General features: G+C 43.4%; 1 long non-coding RNA gene across 1 annotated transcript; it reads right to left on the minus strand.

The window, feature by feature from the left end:
- Positions 1–1436: 1436 nt before the first annotated feature.
- LOC119879256 lies at positions 1437–15693 on the minus strand. Its single transcript, XR_005387409.1, has 3 exons — positions 15607–15693; positions 12875–12951; positions 1437–1996 (listed from the first exon to the last, which is right to left on the minus strand). It is a non-coding gene; the product is annotated as an uncharacterized LOC119879256 (long non-coding RNA).
- Between the last annotated feature and the right edge of the window lie 1951 nt (positions 15694–17644).

Consider the following 17644-nt stretch of genomic DNA (forward strand, 5'->3'; position numbering starts at 1 on the left):
AGAAATGATGAAAGGTAGAATGAACACTGAGAATGCATCCCATCTCTTTAAGCCTAAATATTCAGGAATGGACGATGTTTCTTTTCAAGGGAATGACCCTTCCTGATTTTTTTTTAATTTTTATTTATTTGTGATAGTCACAGAGAGAGAGAGAGAATGAGGCAGAGACACAGGCAGAGGGAGAAGCAGGCTCCATGCACCGGGAGCCCGACGTGGGATTCGATCCCAGGTCTCCAGGATCGCGCCCTGGGCCAAAGGCAGGCACCAAACCGCTGCGCCACCCAGGGATCCCCCTAATTAGTGTATTTTAAATATGCAACACAATCCCTCCTACAATGGCAAGCAATATTTACAGATAGTTATTCTACCTTTGATTCATAAGAAGGTACACACTATCCTCTACTTTGTACTAAAAGCCTTCAGCCAAAGTAAGAGCAGCAGCAGCGCCATAGGTTCTGCAAATTCACATATTGAGGGACTTGTTTAATTTATAGAAAGAGGGGCAGCCCCAGTGGTGCAGCGGTTTAGCGCCGCCTGCAGCCCAGGGAGTGATCCTGGAGACCCTGGATCGAGTCCCACGTCAGGCTCCCTGAATGGAGCCTGCTTCTCTCTCTGCCTCTCATTCTCCCTCTGTGTCCCTATGAATAAATAAAATCTTAAAAAAATTTATAGAAAGAATATTTCCCCCTCATCGATCACAGTGGAGTCAGATTTCAATTATACCCAATCAGATTCCTGCATCTATTGTTCTTTCTGCCAAAAGAGAGGATCTCAGAACATTTTGGCAAGATTTATACACCAAATCAATCCCTGCTAGCACTTCTCAAACTGAAGTCATAAAGCCATTTGTTGATGTTTAAATTTTCAAAAGCTCAGAGTGGATGGGATACTAAATGAAACCAGAAAGATGGAATATTGCATATCACTCTATTTTTTAACCAACTCACCTTTGTAAAAAAAGTTTGGGCACTCTATTCAATATTTCTTTTGATTTCCAACTTCCCTTTTCTGCATATGAAATCAGAATGAAAAATTCCTCTTCTGCCAATGCTAAATTATTCATTCTGATTTCATGCCTCCATTTGCAATAGTATTATTCCTAACACCTTGAAACAACCTAATTCTTTCCCTCTATAGAAATGCTGAAATCAGAGTCTTTCACCAATTATAACAAAGCATAAAGTGATGCCCAATTTTCACTACTAAGCCAGAAATAAGCAAACTACTTAATTAAACATGTCTTGAATGTGTGTGTGTATGAGAAGGAGGGAGGGAGAGAAGAGAAGGAGGAGAAGAAGGAGAAGCAGAAGTAGAAACAGCAGCAGAAGAAGGAGGAGGAGGAGGAGGAGGAGGAGGAAGGGAGGGGAGATGATGGAGAAGGACAAGAGGAGGAGGAAGAGGGTGGGAAAGGAGGAGGAGGAAGACTGAGAGGAAAGGGAGGGAGAGAAAGAAAGGAGGAAGGAAATCTGTAGGCAGGTTCTTATTTATTTGTATGTTGTATATCCAAAGAAGCCTAAATTAATGAATTATCTGAGACCAAAACTCCTTTATACAAAGAGAAGACTTTATGTAAAGTCATACAAATTTACACAATACCAACCACAATGAGCAAAGAAATCATAAAATTTGAAAAGTCTGTTTGTAGCAGCTATGAGACCAGAAATACTTCAGTGAGGACCTTTTATTTACCCCCTGCCTAAGTGAATATTGAATATACAATTTGTGCTTGCTTGTAAAGCCTTTGAAGGTTTCTTTAGTTCCCAGGCTTCTCTTCCTGTGTCCTTCCTCCTTTCCTAACATCGCAGCCCTCAAGGACCCAGTGCCCTCTTGTTCTCTTGCTCTCCCCTGACCTTTCAGTATAGATTTATCGATGAGAACACAACACATTTATAAGATGAACTAAAGTTATTCACAGTAAGATGTTCCACGAACCAGACATTTGTCATTTGAGCCTTGACAGAAAAAGATTGCTTATTTGTCTCTGCTCCTCGTGTTTCTTTGAAAAAAAAAAAAACCTGGTTAGTATCAGGCTAGAAGGTGAGGATACCCTAATGGCCTAGCTGGAAAGAACAGAAAAAAAAGAAAACTTTACCATTTAGAACACCGTTATCAAACACTGATCACTTGAATGAGAATCATCTGGAATCATTGTGAAAATGCAGATCCCTGGGCCACATCCCATACCCACTGAATCCTAACCTCTGCCAGAATGGCAAAAGAACCTCCACATTGCCCGAATGTGCAGGTGATTCTCACACAACTGAATACCAAGAATTACTACCTGAGGATGGCTATTCAACTTCTATTCATGTAAAAAAACAATGCCACAGCTAAAGCTATTGTTTCTAAAATGATCTTTTCCTAAGATTTGTCTTTTATTTTTCTTTATTATGCTATTTCTGCTTTATTTTCTAGAGTCTATTATTTAGTGCAGGAAAATTGTTACAACAATTCTCTTTAAATTAAAACAAAAACAAAGCCCCCACTGGGCTGGTTTCACAACTAAAGATGATGTCACTGACATCTCTTTCAGCATCTCTGATCTCAACATGTAAAGGAAATTAAATTAATGAAAACAAAGACCAGCGAAGGGATTATAAATTAATTTTCTCTCCACTAAAATGAACAGCAGGAGAAAAAAATCTTTTCTGTGATTAAAAATGACATCATGCTATCTTCCACAAAATAACATCCCCAAAAGTAATTCTATTTAATTTTTTTTAATTTAGTGCTTCGTTTTTAAAACTACATTATTTCAGGTGTGCCTGGGTAGTGCAGTCGGTTAAGTGGCTGATTCTTGGTTTCAGCTCAGATCATGATTTCAGGGTTCTGGGATTGAGCCCCACATTGGGCTTCTTCCTCAGCATAGAGTCTGCTTAAGAGATTCTCTTCTCCCTCTCCCTTTGCCCCCCACCTCAGTGAGTGCACACACACACACACACACACACACACTCTCTCTCTCAAATAAATAAAATCTTTTTTTAAATAAAACTACATTATTTGAAAGATTTTTTTAAAATAAATATTGTTGGTTATATCATCTGGTGCCTAAAGTTGAAGGAATTAATGAGTTATTTGACTCTCTGCTATGACATTTTTCAATTTTAGGATAGATCACTTTATTATAATTAACACTTTAACTTAATGGAAAAAGCTAATTTTTAAAGGGATGGGCCAACATTTAGCAAATGTTTACCTCCATCATATCACCCCCAGGATTCTATGTCTGCTGGTTGACTATGAGGGAATTACACACACATCCCACTCTGCCAAACAACCTTGAAGAGAGTTAAGATGTCCAAATTGCTCCAGCTACATTTTCTAATCATCTGAAAAATGCAAAGTTTGTGGTTATGACTCTGTGTGTGTGTGTGTGTGTGTAAAAGAGAGAGGAGAGAGTTGAAGAGGAGAAATAAATGTATCTGCTTTTCTTAAAGAAAGAAAATGTATTGAAATTTATACCTGAAAGTACTATCATATCCTCATTCTATATATAGTCTAAACCGAACTCATCTTTTTTTTTCTTGAATATAATGAAGTGTAGACAACAGTGACACCATAGAGTCATCCAGTCAGCTTGATGTCCAGGAAGTGAGACTGTACAGAAACTCCCTACATGGTATTAAGGGAACCATTCCCTGGGCTCTATAGTGTTTTCAATATTGGAGCATAAATGAAACACACACACACACATTCCATGGGCTCTATAGTGTTTTCAATATTGGAGCATAAATGAAACACACACACACACACACACAAAGTACAAAGGTTGTTTTTTTAGAGCAATAAATGATTGTTCTGTTTTGTTTTCAGAATATTCCAATACGAAAGTCTTTAAAACTTTCTACTCTGGCAAAATATTTGCCAACAGCTGATTTCACTCAGAGGCAGATGAGCACATTAAGAAGTTCCAGAAAGGCTAATAATTTGCAACAGCTTCAAATCAATAAGCTATCTTCAGAAGCAATTTGGCACTAGCCCCAAACCTATACAGAGCAAAAGAAAATCTCAGAAGTTAACCACACCCACACTCATAAGGCAATTAATTTATCCATGATTGCTTTTGTTATTCCTGCAAGGCCTTTGGAATTAGCTCAAGACTTCCTAACCCCTTCACTAACCCCAAGCATCTTATCAATTAATCCTACCAACACAACCCTGTTGTGGAGGTTTAATGTGTGATTGCTAGTCTCAAGTGGGCCCTTAACACTGTCAATTAATCCTGCTGCATTCCTTAATCCATTCACTCAAAAAATATTTATTGAGTGCTCCCTAAATTTCAGGTACTGTTCTAAGAACTGTGGTATAGCCAGAAGTAACACAAAAATCTACGCCCTCGTAGAGTTAATATTCTAACATGGGAAGAAATTTTTAAAATGAGTAAGTGATTTAATATATTAGGAAGCTTCAAATATTACGAAAAGAAAGGAGGAAAAGGAACATGTGCTTTTGAAAGGGTGTTATTTGCAAATTTTGGTAAGTAGGCCAGGTGCCTAGTCATGCAAGCATCTGTGGGAGTGCTTTCTAGGCACAGGATTGGGCAGGGCAGATTCCCAAAGGGAGGAACACATCAGGCATGTTCCAGAAACACTAGAGTCCAGTGAGCAACAGGTAGAGTGATTGGAAATGATGTCCCAGACGAAGCAGTGGCTAAAACCATGTAAGTCCTTGTAAATTCATGCTAAGGTTTGGGCTTACATTCTGAGAATGAAGGGAAGCTGCCGAGGCTTTGAGCAGAAGAAGGATGTCATCTCACATGTTTTTAAAGAGTCTCACTGGCTGTTTTTCTGGATGGACCATAGGGAAACCAAGGGTGAAAGCAAGACACTGATTGGGAAATGACTGCAATAATCCAAGAAGGGAATGGTGCAACTGGAACCAGCGAGGTAGTGACGTAGGTAATGAATGATGCTTGGCTTCTCCATGTCTTTGGCATAGAATTCCACAATAAATTGAAAATCAAGTATGAAAGAGTAGGGGAAAAAAGCCCCAAAAGTTCTCAGCCTAGAGTGCTGGATTTCTTCAAATCCCCAACTGCAATCCTCTCTCACTTGATGACCTTGCCACCTATTTAACTGAGAATTTGCCGCGGAACTCCCTACAGCCCTCCCTTTAGGTATGGCTCTGCATTCACTTGTGCCCATATTCTCTGCCTTCTCTCCTCTGACTATGGATGAACTGTTGGTGCTCCTGTGGACAATCTTTCCATTGGAACACTAAATCCCATTCCTCCTTTTTTACCTAAGAAAGCTGCTTCGGCTAATCTGTCCTCAGCATTTATTCTGTCCTTACATGATCTCTCATTAGTATGCTTTTACCATTTTGATTCCATCTGTCTCCCTCCAACCACAACCCCATTATTCCCTCAAGTGACCTATTTATTTCTTTTCTAGAGTAGAGGCTTCTAAAGAATTGTCTCTACTCCTTCTCTGATTTTTCTTTCACCTTTTCATGAATGCAATAAAATTAAATTAAATTGAATTTTCCATCTACCATTCTACTGAAACTACTCTTAGCAAGACCCTCAGCAACTTCCATTTTACCAAGTCCAGGGTGAACTTCTCAGGCTACATTTCCCTGATATAACAAGTAAGTATTTGGTGGTTGATAACTTCCTCCTGATTGAACCCCTACATTCAATTGAATCACAACACCATACCATCCTGGTTTTTCTGCTGTCTGATGTCATGATGAGTACTTCCTTCAGCTGCTGATCCTGCTGATACAAAGAATCCAAACTTCAAGAGCATCAGCCATAGCTTTAAGTTTATCGAGACCTTTATTTTATCTTCTATTAGAATTATGTCCTCTTAGGAAACAAGACTGCTGGACCATGAAGCCTAAAGTAGTAGAGACGGAAGCATAAATTCCCCCTAAGAGAGTCAGTGGGAGTGATGATGAGCAGAGACCCTTGACTGCATCCTGAAGAACAGCTCCTCTCCCTCCTCAGATGTCAGCTCTGAGCTGGCCCCTCAGCAAGGCCTTCAAGAGGCTATGCCACAACTTCTCAGACTTATGGATGATGCAGAAGGTGATAGGAACGATGCAAGCCATGGCCCTCCTCTTTCTCAATCTACTTTTTCCTCTTCTCCCTGACCTCTTAATATTAAAATGCCCTTGAAACACTTCTCAGTCCTTAAATTTATCTATACCTGATAACTACATCCAGTCTCATGGCTTTAGATGCCACATTCTCTTCCAAAATCATGTCTCTAGCTTTAACCTTTTACCTTCACATTCATATTTATATAATAGACTTGGATATATATATATATATATGACGTCTCAAATTTAGTATGTTCAAAACTGAGTCCAGTATCTTCTATACTCCTTCCAACAAAAACAACAGAAATGACCTGCCTTTCCTGTTTCAATTAACAACCACATCCTTCCAAGCCCTCCGTACAAAAATTGTAGAGTTCTTTACCCTTCTTCCTCCTCATTACATCTAATTCATCAGCAAATCCTTAGTTCCATCTTCAAAAATATATCTAGAATCTAAACAGAGCCTTTCAAGCCCACAACTATCCCTCAGGTCCAAATTGCCATAACCTCTCATCTGGATTACTTAGACAGCTTTCCAACTGATCTTTTGATCTTAATCTTTCCTCCTCTTCAATCTTCACTGCACAGCAGTCAAAATGGGTCTGTAAGTTAGATCTTATTTCTCTGTTAAAAGTAAAATCCAAAGTCCTAAAATGGTATATGATCCTCTACAATGTCATGCAACCTAATTACTTTAGTGTTTCTTGCTACCACTCACCTTTTTCACTCACCACACCACACAAAAGTCCAATCATCCTCTTTTACTGTTCTGTAACCATGCGTGGTATACTCTCACTTCAGAGCCGATATATTTGACATTCTCAGCCTGGAATGCTATTCCCCCAGATAGCATCATCACTAGCTCCCTTAGTTCCTTTAGATCTTTACGGAAATGTCTTCTTAGTGACATTAATGAGATTTTCCCTAACCACCATATTTAAAATTGCAAACACATTCTCTCTAAATTCCCAATACTCTTTTCTTCATCTTTGTAACACATATTACTACTAACATTTTATATATTTTACTATATATTTAGATCTCTCTCTATATATGTATTATGTATATATGAGAATATATATATATATATATATATTCCCATATATATATATTATATGTTCCTGGTCTTATTAGAACATAAATTTCATGAGGACAGGCTATTCATCTGTTTTGCTCCTTTCTGTATCCTTTATTCCTAAAAAGGAGCTCTCTAGTAGCCATTCAAAATGCATTTGTTGAGTAAATCCATGAAATATACTCCCCGAGAAACTCTATGGTAGTATCTTCTCTCAGATTAAAATGTACTTCATTTCTTTATACATTTTTGTGGTTACCGACCCAATGGCAGTAGTTGTTTCAGGAGGAAGAAACACGAACATTATCACTAATCAGAGCTCTGCTTATAATTCATTTTAAAAGGTAGTATGGGGAATCCCTGGGTTGCTCAATGGTCTACCACCTGCCTTCAGCCCTGGACATGATCCTGGAGTCCCGGGATTAAATCCCACATCAGGCTCCCTGCATGGCTCCTGCTTCTTCCTCTGCCTGTGTCTCTGCCTCTCTCTCTCTCTCTCTCTCTGTGTGTGTCTCTCATGAATAAATAAAATATTTAAAAAATAATAAAATAAAAGATGGTGTTAATAAGACCCTACCGTTTTGAGGGAGGGGCAAGAAGGTGGAAGAGTAGGGTCCCCAAATCACCTGTTCCCACCAAATTACCTAGATAACATTCAAATCATCCTGAAAATCTATGAATTCAGCCTGAGATTTAAAGAGAGAACAGCTGGAATGCTACAGTAAGAAGAGTTCATGCTTCTATCAAGGTAGGAAGACGGGGAAAAAGAAATAAAGAAACAAAAGGCCTCCAAGGGGGAGAGGCCCCGCAAGGAGCTGGGCTAAGGCCAGGGCGAGTGTCCCCAGGACAGGAGAGCCCCGTCCGGGAGAAGCAGGAGCTTAACCAATCTTCCCAAGCAGAAAGATGCTCGCAGGGAGTTAGAGCAGGACCCCAGGAAGGCGGGGATGCCCTCAGGCTCCCTGGGACACTAACAGACACCTGCGCCCCCAGGAAAGTGCACCCAGCTCCCTAAGGGCTGCAGCGTGTGCATGGCGGGACCCCAGAGCAGCTCGGAGGGGCTCCAGCAGAGGCTCCGGAGAGAGGGGGCTGCAGGGACCCAAGAGCAGCTCAGAGGCAGCTCTAGCAGAGGTAGAGGCTCCACGTGGAGGGGGCCGTATGGCCCGGGAGCAGCTCTGTGGGTCTCAGGTGGTGGTTCCGCAGAGAGGGTCTTCGCGGCCAGGAGCGCGAATCCAACAGCACAGGCCCGGGAGCACAGGGCTCTGGGGACACAGCCTAGGATCCAACCTCCCCCCAGGACAGGCAGAGGCCAGGAGGGCCCAGGACAGCAAGGATGCTTCTGCCCCGAGCTGAGGAGATCAGTGGCCCCGCCCCCGGAGCATCCAGGCCCCTGCAGTCCGAGAGATCCCGAGTTACTGCGGAAGCTGAATCCAGGGCTCCAGAGCCAGCCACTGCCACTGTGGTTGTCCCTCCTGGGGCCTCACGGGGTAAACAACCCCCACTGAGCCCTGAACCAGGAAGGGGGAGAGCAGATCCCCAAGTGCTAACTGAAAATCAGCACAACAGGCCCCTCCCCCAGAAGACTAGCTAGACACACAAGTTCCAGGGGAAGTCAAGGGACTTAAAGTATACAGAATCAGAAGATACTCCCCCGTGTGTTTTTTTTTTTCTTTTTGATTTCTGTTTGCTTTCCCCATCCTTTATTTTCCTTTCTTTCTTTCTTCTCTTTTTTTCCTTCCTTTTTTCTTTTTCTCATTTCTTTCCTTCTTTCTATCCTCTCTTTTTCTCCTTTTCCCAATACAACTTGTTTTTGGCCGCTCTGCACTGAGCAAAATGACTAAAAGGAAAACCCTCACCTCAAAAGAAAGAATCAGAAACAGTCCTCTCTCCCACAAAGGTACAAATATGGATTACGATTCAATCTCAGAAAGCCAATTCAGAAGCACTATTATACAGCTACTGGTGGCTCTAGAAAAAAGCATGAAGGACTCAAGAGACTTCGTGACTGCAGAATTTAGAGCTAATCAGGCAGAAATTAAAAATCAATTGAATGAGATGCAATCCAAACTACAAGTCCTCACAACGAGGGTTCACGAGGTGGAAGAACGAGTGGATGACATAGAAGACAAGATGATGGCAAAGAGGGAAACTGAGGAAAAAGGAGACAAACAATTAAAAGACCATGAGGATAGATTACGGGAAATAAATGACAGTCTGAGGAAGAAAAACCTACATTTAATTGGGGTTCCCGAGGGTGCCGAAAAGGACAGAGGGCCAGAATATGTATTTGAACAAATCCTAGCTGAAAGCTTTTTAATCTGGGAAGGGAAACAGGCATTCAGATCCAGGAGATAGAGTGATCCGCACCCCCTAAAATCAATAAAAAATGTTCAACTCCTCGACATTTAATGGTGAAGCTTGCAAATTCCAAAGATAAAGAGAAGATCCTTAAAGCATCAGGAGATAAGAAATCCCTGATTTTATGGGGAGGAGTATTAGGGTGACAGCAGACCTCTCCACAGAGACCTGGCAGGACACAGGGGTGGCAGGATATATTCAGGGTCCTAAATGAGAAAAACATGCAACCAAGAATACTTTATCCAGCAAGGCTCTCATTCAACTTGGAAGGAGAGATAAAGAGCTTCCAAGACATGCAGGAACTGACAGAATATGTGACCTCCAAACCAGCTCTGCAAGAAATTTTAAGGGGGACTCTTAAAATTCCCCTTTAAGAAGAAGTTCAGTGGAACAGTCCACAAAAACAAGGACTGAATAGATATCATGATGACACTAAACTCCTAGCTTTCAATAGTAACTCTGAACGTGAATGGGCTTAATGACCCCATCAAAAGGTGCAGGGTTTCAGACCGGATAAAAAAGCAGGACCCATCAATTTGCTGTCTATAAGAGACTCATTTCAGACAGAAGGACACCTACAGCCTGCAAATAAAAGGTTGGGGAACCATATACCATTCAAATGGTCCTCGAAAGAAAGCAGGGGTAGCCATCTTTATATCAGATAAACTAAAACTTACCCCGAAGACTGTAGTGAGAGATGAAGAGGGACACTATATCATACTTAAAGGATCTATCCAACAAGAGGACTTAACAATTCTCAATATATATGCCCAGAATGTGGGAGCTGCCAAATATATCAACCAATTAATAACCAAAGTTAAGACATACTTAGATAATAATACACTTATACTTGTTGACTTCAGTGTAGCTCTTTCTACTCTCGATAGGTCTTCTAAACACAACGTCTCCAAAGAAACAAGAGCTTTAAATGATACATTGGACCAGATGGATTTCACAGATATCTCCAGAACTTTACATCCAAACTCGACTGAACACACATCCTTCTCAAGTGCACATGGAACTTTCTCCAGAATAGACCACATACTGGGTCACAAATCGGGTCTGAACCAATACCAAAAGATTGGGATCGTCCCCTGCATATTCTCAGACCATAATGCCTTGATATTAGAACTAAATCACAACAAGAAGTTTGGAAGGACCTCAAACACGTGGAGGTTAAGGACCATCCTGAATAAAGATGAAAGGGTCAACCAGGAAATTAAGGAAGAATTAAAAAGATTCATGGAAACTAATGAGAATGAAGATGTAACCTTTCAAAATCTTTGGGATGCAGCAAAAGTAGTCCTAAGGGGTTAATGCATTGCAATACAAGCATCCATTCAACAACTAGAAAGATCTCAAATACAAACGCTAACCTTACACATAAAGGAGCTAGAGAAAAAACAGCAAATAGATCCTACACCCAGCAGAAGAAGAGAGTTAATAAAGATTCGAGCAGAACTCAATGAAATCGAGACTAGAAGAACTGTGGAAGAGATCAACAAAACCAGGAGTTGGTTCTTTGAAAGAATTTATAAGATAGATAAACCATTAGCCAGCCTTATTAAAAAGAAGAGAGAGAAGACTCAAATTAATAAAATCATGAATGAGAAAGGAGAGATCACTACCAACACCAAGGAAATACAAACGATTTTAAAAACATATTATCAACAGCTATACGCCAATAAATTAGGCAATCTAGAAGAAATGGACGCATTTCTGGAAAGCTACAAATTACCAAAACTGTATCAGGAAGAAATAGAAAACCTAAACAGGCCAATAACCAGGGAGGAAATTGAAGCAGTCATCAAAAACCTTCCAAGACACAAAAGTCCAGGGCATGATGGCTTCCCAGGGGAATTCTATCAAACGTTTAAAGAAGAAACCATACCTATTCTCCTAAAGCTGTTTGGAAAGATAGAAAGAGATGGAGTACTTCCAAATTCGTTCTTGAGGCCAGCATCACCTTAATTCCAAAACCAGACAAAGAGCCCACCAAAAAGGAGAATTATAGACTAATATCCCTGATGAACATGGATGCAAAAATTCTCAACAAGATACTAGCCAATAGGATTCAACAGTACATAAGAAAATTATTCACCATGACTGAGTAATATTTATTCCCAGGACACAAGGCTGGTTCAACACTCATAAAACTATCAATGTGATTTTGCAAGTGACATATCAGATAAAGGGCTAGTTTCCAAGATCTATAAAGAACTTATTAATATCAGCACCAAAGAAACAAACAAGCCAATCATGAAATGGGCAAAAGAACAGAAATCTCACAGAGGAAGACATAGACATGGCCAACACCCACATGAGAAAATGCTCTACATCACTTGCCATCAGGGAAACACAAATCAAAACCACAATGAGATATCTCCTCACACCAGTGAGAATGGGCAAAATTAACAAGGCAGGAAACTACAAATGTTGGAGAGGATGCAGAGAAAAGGGAACCCTCTTACACTGTTGGTGGGAATGTGAACTGGTGCAGCCACTCTGGAAAACTGTATGGAGAATCCTCAGAGTTAAAAATAGACCTCCGTACGACCCAGCAATTGCACTGCTGGGGATTTACCTCAAAGACGCAGATGCAATGAAACGCTGGGACACCCGCACCCTTAGGTTCAGAGCCACGATAGCCACACTGCGAAGGGGTCTCGGTGTCCATCAAAGATGAATGGATATGGAGGGTGTGTGGTCTCTGTACAAAATGCAAGATTACTCAGCCATTAGGAATGACAAACACCCACCATTTGCTTCGACATGGATGGAACCAGAGGGTGTTACGGCTGAGGGAAGAAGGCAATAGGTGAAGGACAAACATTATATGGTCTCATTCTTTTGGGGAGTATGACAAAAATAGTGAAAGGGAATAGAGGTGAAAGGAGAAAAAAATGAGTGGGAGATGGCAGAGAGGGCAGAATAGGAGAGACTCCTAACCCTGGGAAACGAACAAGGGGTGGAAGAAAGAGAGGAGGGCGGGGGGTGGCGGTGACTGGGCGACGGGCACCGAGGGGGGAACTTGATGGGATTAGCACTGGGGGGTTACTCTCTATGTTGGTAAAACGAACTCCAATAATAAATAAACCGATAAACTCACAAACTTCCCAAGACACAAAAGTCCAGGGCCAGTAGGCTTACCAGGGGAATTCTATCCAATGCTTCAAGATGAAAGCATACCTATGCTACTAAAGCTGCTCCGAAAGATAGAAAGAGATGGAACACTTCCAACCCCGTTCTTGGAGGCCGGGGTCACCTTAACTCCAGAACCCAAGAACCCACCAAAAAGAAGAATCCTGGACCGATGTCCCTGATGAACGCGGATGCACACCTTCTCCACAAGATACGACCCAACAGGTTGCAACGGGACATTATTAAGAAGTTACTCACCATGACCCAGTGGGGTTTATCCCCGGGGTGCAAGGCTGCTTCAGCACTCGGAGAGCACTCCATGTGCTTCTTCAGATCTGCAAGAGAGAAAACAAGAACCAGATGATCCTCTCAAGTGACGCAGAGGAAGCATTTGACAAAATACGGAATCCATGCCCGATCCAAACGCATCAGAGTACAGAGATACAGGAAACGTCTCTCAGCATCTTCCAAGCCATCTCCGAAAAGCCCGTGGCAAATTATCATTCGCAATGGGGAAACACCGGAAGCCTTGCCCTGAAGAACAGGCACGAGACTGGGATGTCACTCTCACCACTGCTATTCTCAGCATAGTACGAGACGTCATGGCCTCAGCAGTCAGGCAACAAAACGAAACAAAAGGCATTGAAACTGGCAAAGAAGAAGTCAACATCTCCCTCTTCGCCAATGACATTATATTGTACCTAGAAAACCCAAAAGACTCCACCACATGATTGCTCAAACTCCCTACAGCAAGTTCGGCAGTGCGGCAGGATACAAACGTGGGGCCCAGAAACTAGTGGCCTTTCTACATGCGAACAAGGAGACCGAGGAAAGGGACATCGAGGAAAGGGTCAACCCCAATTATACAACTGCAGCACCCCCAAAAAAGCATGAGCTACCTAGGAAGAACCCTAACCAAAGGTGTAAAGGGTCTCTACCCGAAAGACTGCAGAACAAGTCTGAAGGAAACTGAGGAAGAAACAAAGAGATGGAAAAGGTTCCATGATGCTGGATTGGAAGAATTAATATTCGGGAAAATGTCAATGTGACCCAGGGCAATCGACACAACTAATGCAATCCCTGTCAGAAATACCATGGACTCTCTTCAGAGAGCTGGAGCAAGTCATCTGAAGACTGGTGTGGAATCCGAAAAGACCCCGAACGGCCACAGGAAGAGTAGCCAAGAAAACCACTGCGGGGGCAGCACAATGCTGGATTTCACGTTGTGCCACGAAGCTGTTACCGGCAAGACAGTGTGATACTGGCACAAAGACAGGCATACCGATCAATGGAACAGAAGAGAGCATCCAGAGGTGGACCCTCAACTCTATGGGTAACTAATATTCGGCCAGGCAGCAAAGACCTTGCAGGGGGAACAAAAAAGACAATCTCTTCAGTAAATGCTGCTGGGAACACTGGACAGCCACACGCAGAAGAATGAAACTGGATCATTCCTCTCACACCATACACAAGGATAAACTCAAAATGGATGAAGGATCTAAATGCAAGACAAGATTCCATCAAAATCCTAGGGGACAACACAGGCAACAACACCATTCTTGATCTGGTCCACAGCAACTTCGTGCAAATTACATCAGCCATGAAGGCCAGAGAAACAAGAGCAAAAATTGATCGCTGGGACTTCACCAAGATGAGCAGCTTCCGCACAGCAAAAGAAACACTCAAAAAACTTAAAGCCAACGCACAGAATGGGAGAAGTTATGTGCAAATGACCCTGTCAGGTAAAGGGCCAGTATCCAAGATCTCTGAAGAACTTCTGTAACTCCACAGCAAAGAGACCAAGGATCCAATCTGGTAGACGGGCAAGAGACGTGAACGGAAATGTCACAGAGGAAGACGTAGGCGTGACAGACAAGCACATGAGACAATGCACCGCATCACTGGCCGTCAGGGAAATACAGGTCAAAAGCACAACGAGATCCCACCTGACGCACCAGTGACCGCGGTGAACGTTAACAAGACAGGAAGCAGCGAATGTCAGTGATGATGTGGCGAAAGGGGAACCCTCTTGCACTGCTGGTGGGAATGTGACCTGGTGCAGCCACGCCTGGGAAAGCCGTGTGCAGGTGCCTCAGAGAGGTAACAACGGATCTACACTGTGATCCAGCATGGGGGTGCACTGGTGGAGATGTACCCCAATGATACAGATGCAGGTAAATGCTGGGACACCTGCACCCCGAGGTTTCGAGCGGCAACATCCATGATAGTCACTCTGTGGAAGGAGCCTCGGTGTCCATCGAAAGATGAATGGATAAGGAGGGTGAGTGGTCTCTGTACACAATGGAAGATTACTCAGCCGTTAGAAACGACGAACACCTACCATTTGCTTCGACCTGGATGGAACCGGAGGGTATTAAGGCTGAGGGAAAGAAGACAATCGCGAAGGACAAAACATCATATGGTCTCATTCTTCTGGGAGGATGAAAACAATAGTGAAAGGGGAGAGAGGGGAAAGGAGCAAAAAATGAGTGGCAGATAGCAAAAAAGGGTAGACCGAACAGGAGAGACTCCTAACCCTGGGAAATGAACAAGGGGTGGAAGAAAGGGAGGAGGGTGGGGGTGCGGGTGACTGGGCAACGGGCACGGAGCGGGGCACTTGATGGGATGAGCCCTGGGGGGTTTATGCTCTATGTTGGCAAAATGAACCCCAATAGGAAATAAGAAACACCCTATAAAGAACACACAAACCTCCCGAGACACAAACGTCGGGCCAGATGGCTTCCTAGGGGAATTCTATCAAACGCTTCAAGAAGAAATCATACCTGTGCTACCAAAGCTGCTACGAAAGATAGAAGAAATGGAATACTTCCAAACTCGTTCTTGGAGGCAGCGTCACCTTAACTCCAAAACCAAGACCCCCCCCACCCAAAGGGAGAATTCGGACCGATGTCCCTGATGAACACGGATCACACCTCCACAAGCTATGAGCCAACGGGATCCAACAGGACATTATTAACAATGTTACTCACGATGACCCGGTGGGCTTTATCCCCGGGGTGCAAGGCTTCTTCAGCACTCAGAAAGCACTCAAGGTGCTTCATCAGATCTGCAAGAGAGAAAACAAGAACCAGATGATCCTCTCAATGAGACGCAGGGAAGAAGCATTTGACAAAACACAGCATCCATTCCTGATCCAAACGCTTCAGAGTACCGGGATAGAGGGAACGTCCCTCAGCATCTTCAAAGCCATCTACGAAAAGCCCGCCGGCAAATTCTCATTCCCAATGGGGAAACACTGGGGAGCCTTTCCCCGATGACCAGCACGAGACGGGGATGTCCACCTCTCACTGCTGCTATCTTCAACATAGTACGAGACGTCATGGCCTCAGCAATCAGGCAATGAAAAGAAATAAAAGGCATTCAAATCGGCAAAGAAGAAGTCAACCTCTCCCTCTCACCGATGACACGATACCGTAGCCTAGAAAAACCCAAGATGGCTGGAACTCCTACAGCAAGTTCGGCAGTGTGGCGGGATACAAACTCGGGACCCAGAAACCAGTGGCCTTTCTGTAAGCGAAGAATGAGACCGAGGAAAGGGACATCGAGAAGGGGTCAACCCCATTTATACACCGCAGCACCCAAAAAAAGCATGGCTACCTAGGAAATAACCTAACCAAAGGGGTAAAGGATTGCTACCCAAAACACTGCAGAACATGTCTGAAAGAAACTGAGAAGACACAAAGCGATGGAAAAAGGTTCCATGCTCCTGGTTTGGAAGAATTAATATTGGGGGAAAATGTCAACGTGACTCAGGGCAATTTACACAAATAGTGTAATCCCCTCTCAGAATACCATGGACTATCTTCAGAGAGCTGGAAAAAATCATCTGAAGACTTGTGTGGAATCAGAAAAGATCCCGAACGGCCACGGGAATAGTAGCCAAGAAATCCAATGCAGGGGTGGGGGTGGGGCAGCACAATGCCAGATTTCAGGGCGCGCCTCAAAGCTGTGAGCATCAGGACAGTGTGGTACTGTCACAGAAAACGGACACATGGATCAATGGAACAGAGGAGAGCATCCAGATGTGGACCCTCAACTCTACGGGCAACTAATATTTGGCCAGGCAGGAAAGATGGGAAAAAAAAGACAGTCTCTTCGATCAAGGCTGCTGGGAACACTGGACAGCCACATGCAGAGGAATGAACCTGGACCATTCCTCTCACACCAAACACAAGGATAAACTCAAAATGGATGAAGCATCTAAATGTGAGACAAGATTCCATCAAAACCCCCCGGGAGAACACGGGAAACAACACCCTTCTTGAACTGGGCCACAGCAACTTCTTGCAAATTACATCAGCCACAAAGTCCAGAGAAACAAGAGCGAAAATGGATCGCTGGTACTTCATCAAGATGAGCACTTTCCGCACAGCAAAAGAAACACTCAACATAACTCAAAGGTGGCCCACAGAATGGGAGAAGAAGGTATGTGCAAATGACCCCGTCAGATAAAGGGCCAGCATCCAAGATCTCTGAAGAACCTCTGCAACTCCACAGCAAAGAGACCAACCATCCCATCCAGAAAACGGGAAAAGTCACGAACAGAAAAGTCACGGAAGAAGACCTATATGTACATGGCCAACAAGCAGGCAAGACAATGCTCTGGGTCACTGGCCATCAGAGTAATAAAGGTCAAAACCACAATGAGATGCCACCTCACACCGGTGAGAACATTAAAAAGACAGGAAACACCAAATTTTGGGGAGGCTGTGGAGAAAGGAGAACGTTTTCAAAATGCAAAAATTTCAGAGGTAGCCATACTCACCTGACAGGGACCAAGCGGGAGGGGCGGGCTCCTGGCCAGGCTGGGGTGCTTAGGGAGGGACCTGAGAGCTGGGAGGGGAGGGGGGCGGAGTAAGAGCCAAGGGCTTGGGGAGGCTCCTGGGGCCCAGCAGCCCAGGCCCTCAAGCCACCGTCCCAAGGCCGTGCCCTGACATTGCAAGGTGCCTGCACCCTAACCCCTGAGCGCACGCACATGGTTCCGCGGTACCTCCCTCCCTGAGCCCG

The sequence above is a fragment of the Canis lupus genome, unplaced genomic scaffold, assembly GCF_011100685.1.
Source record: "Canis lupus familiaris isolate Mischka breed German Shepherd unplaced genomic scaffold, alternate assembly UU_Cfam_GSD_1.0 chrUn_S49H208, whole genome shotgun sequence".
Taxonomy (NCBI): Eukaryota; Metazoa; Chordata; class Mammalia; order Carnivora; family Canidae; genus Canis; species Canis lupus.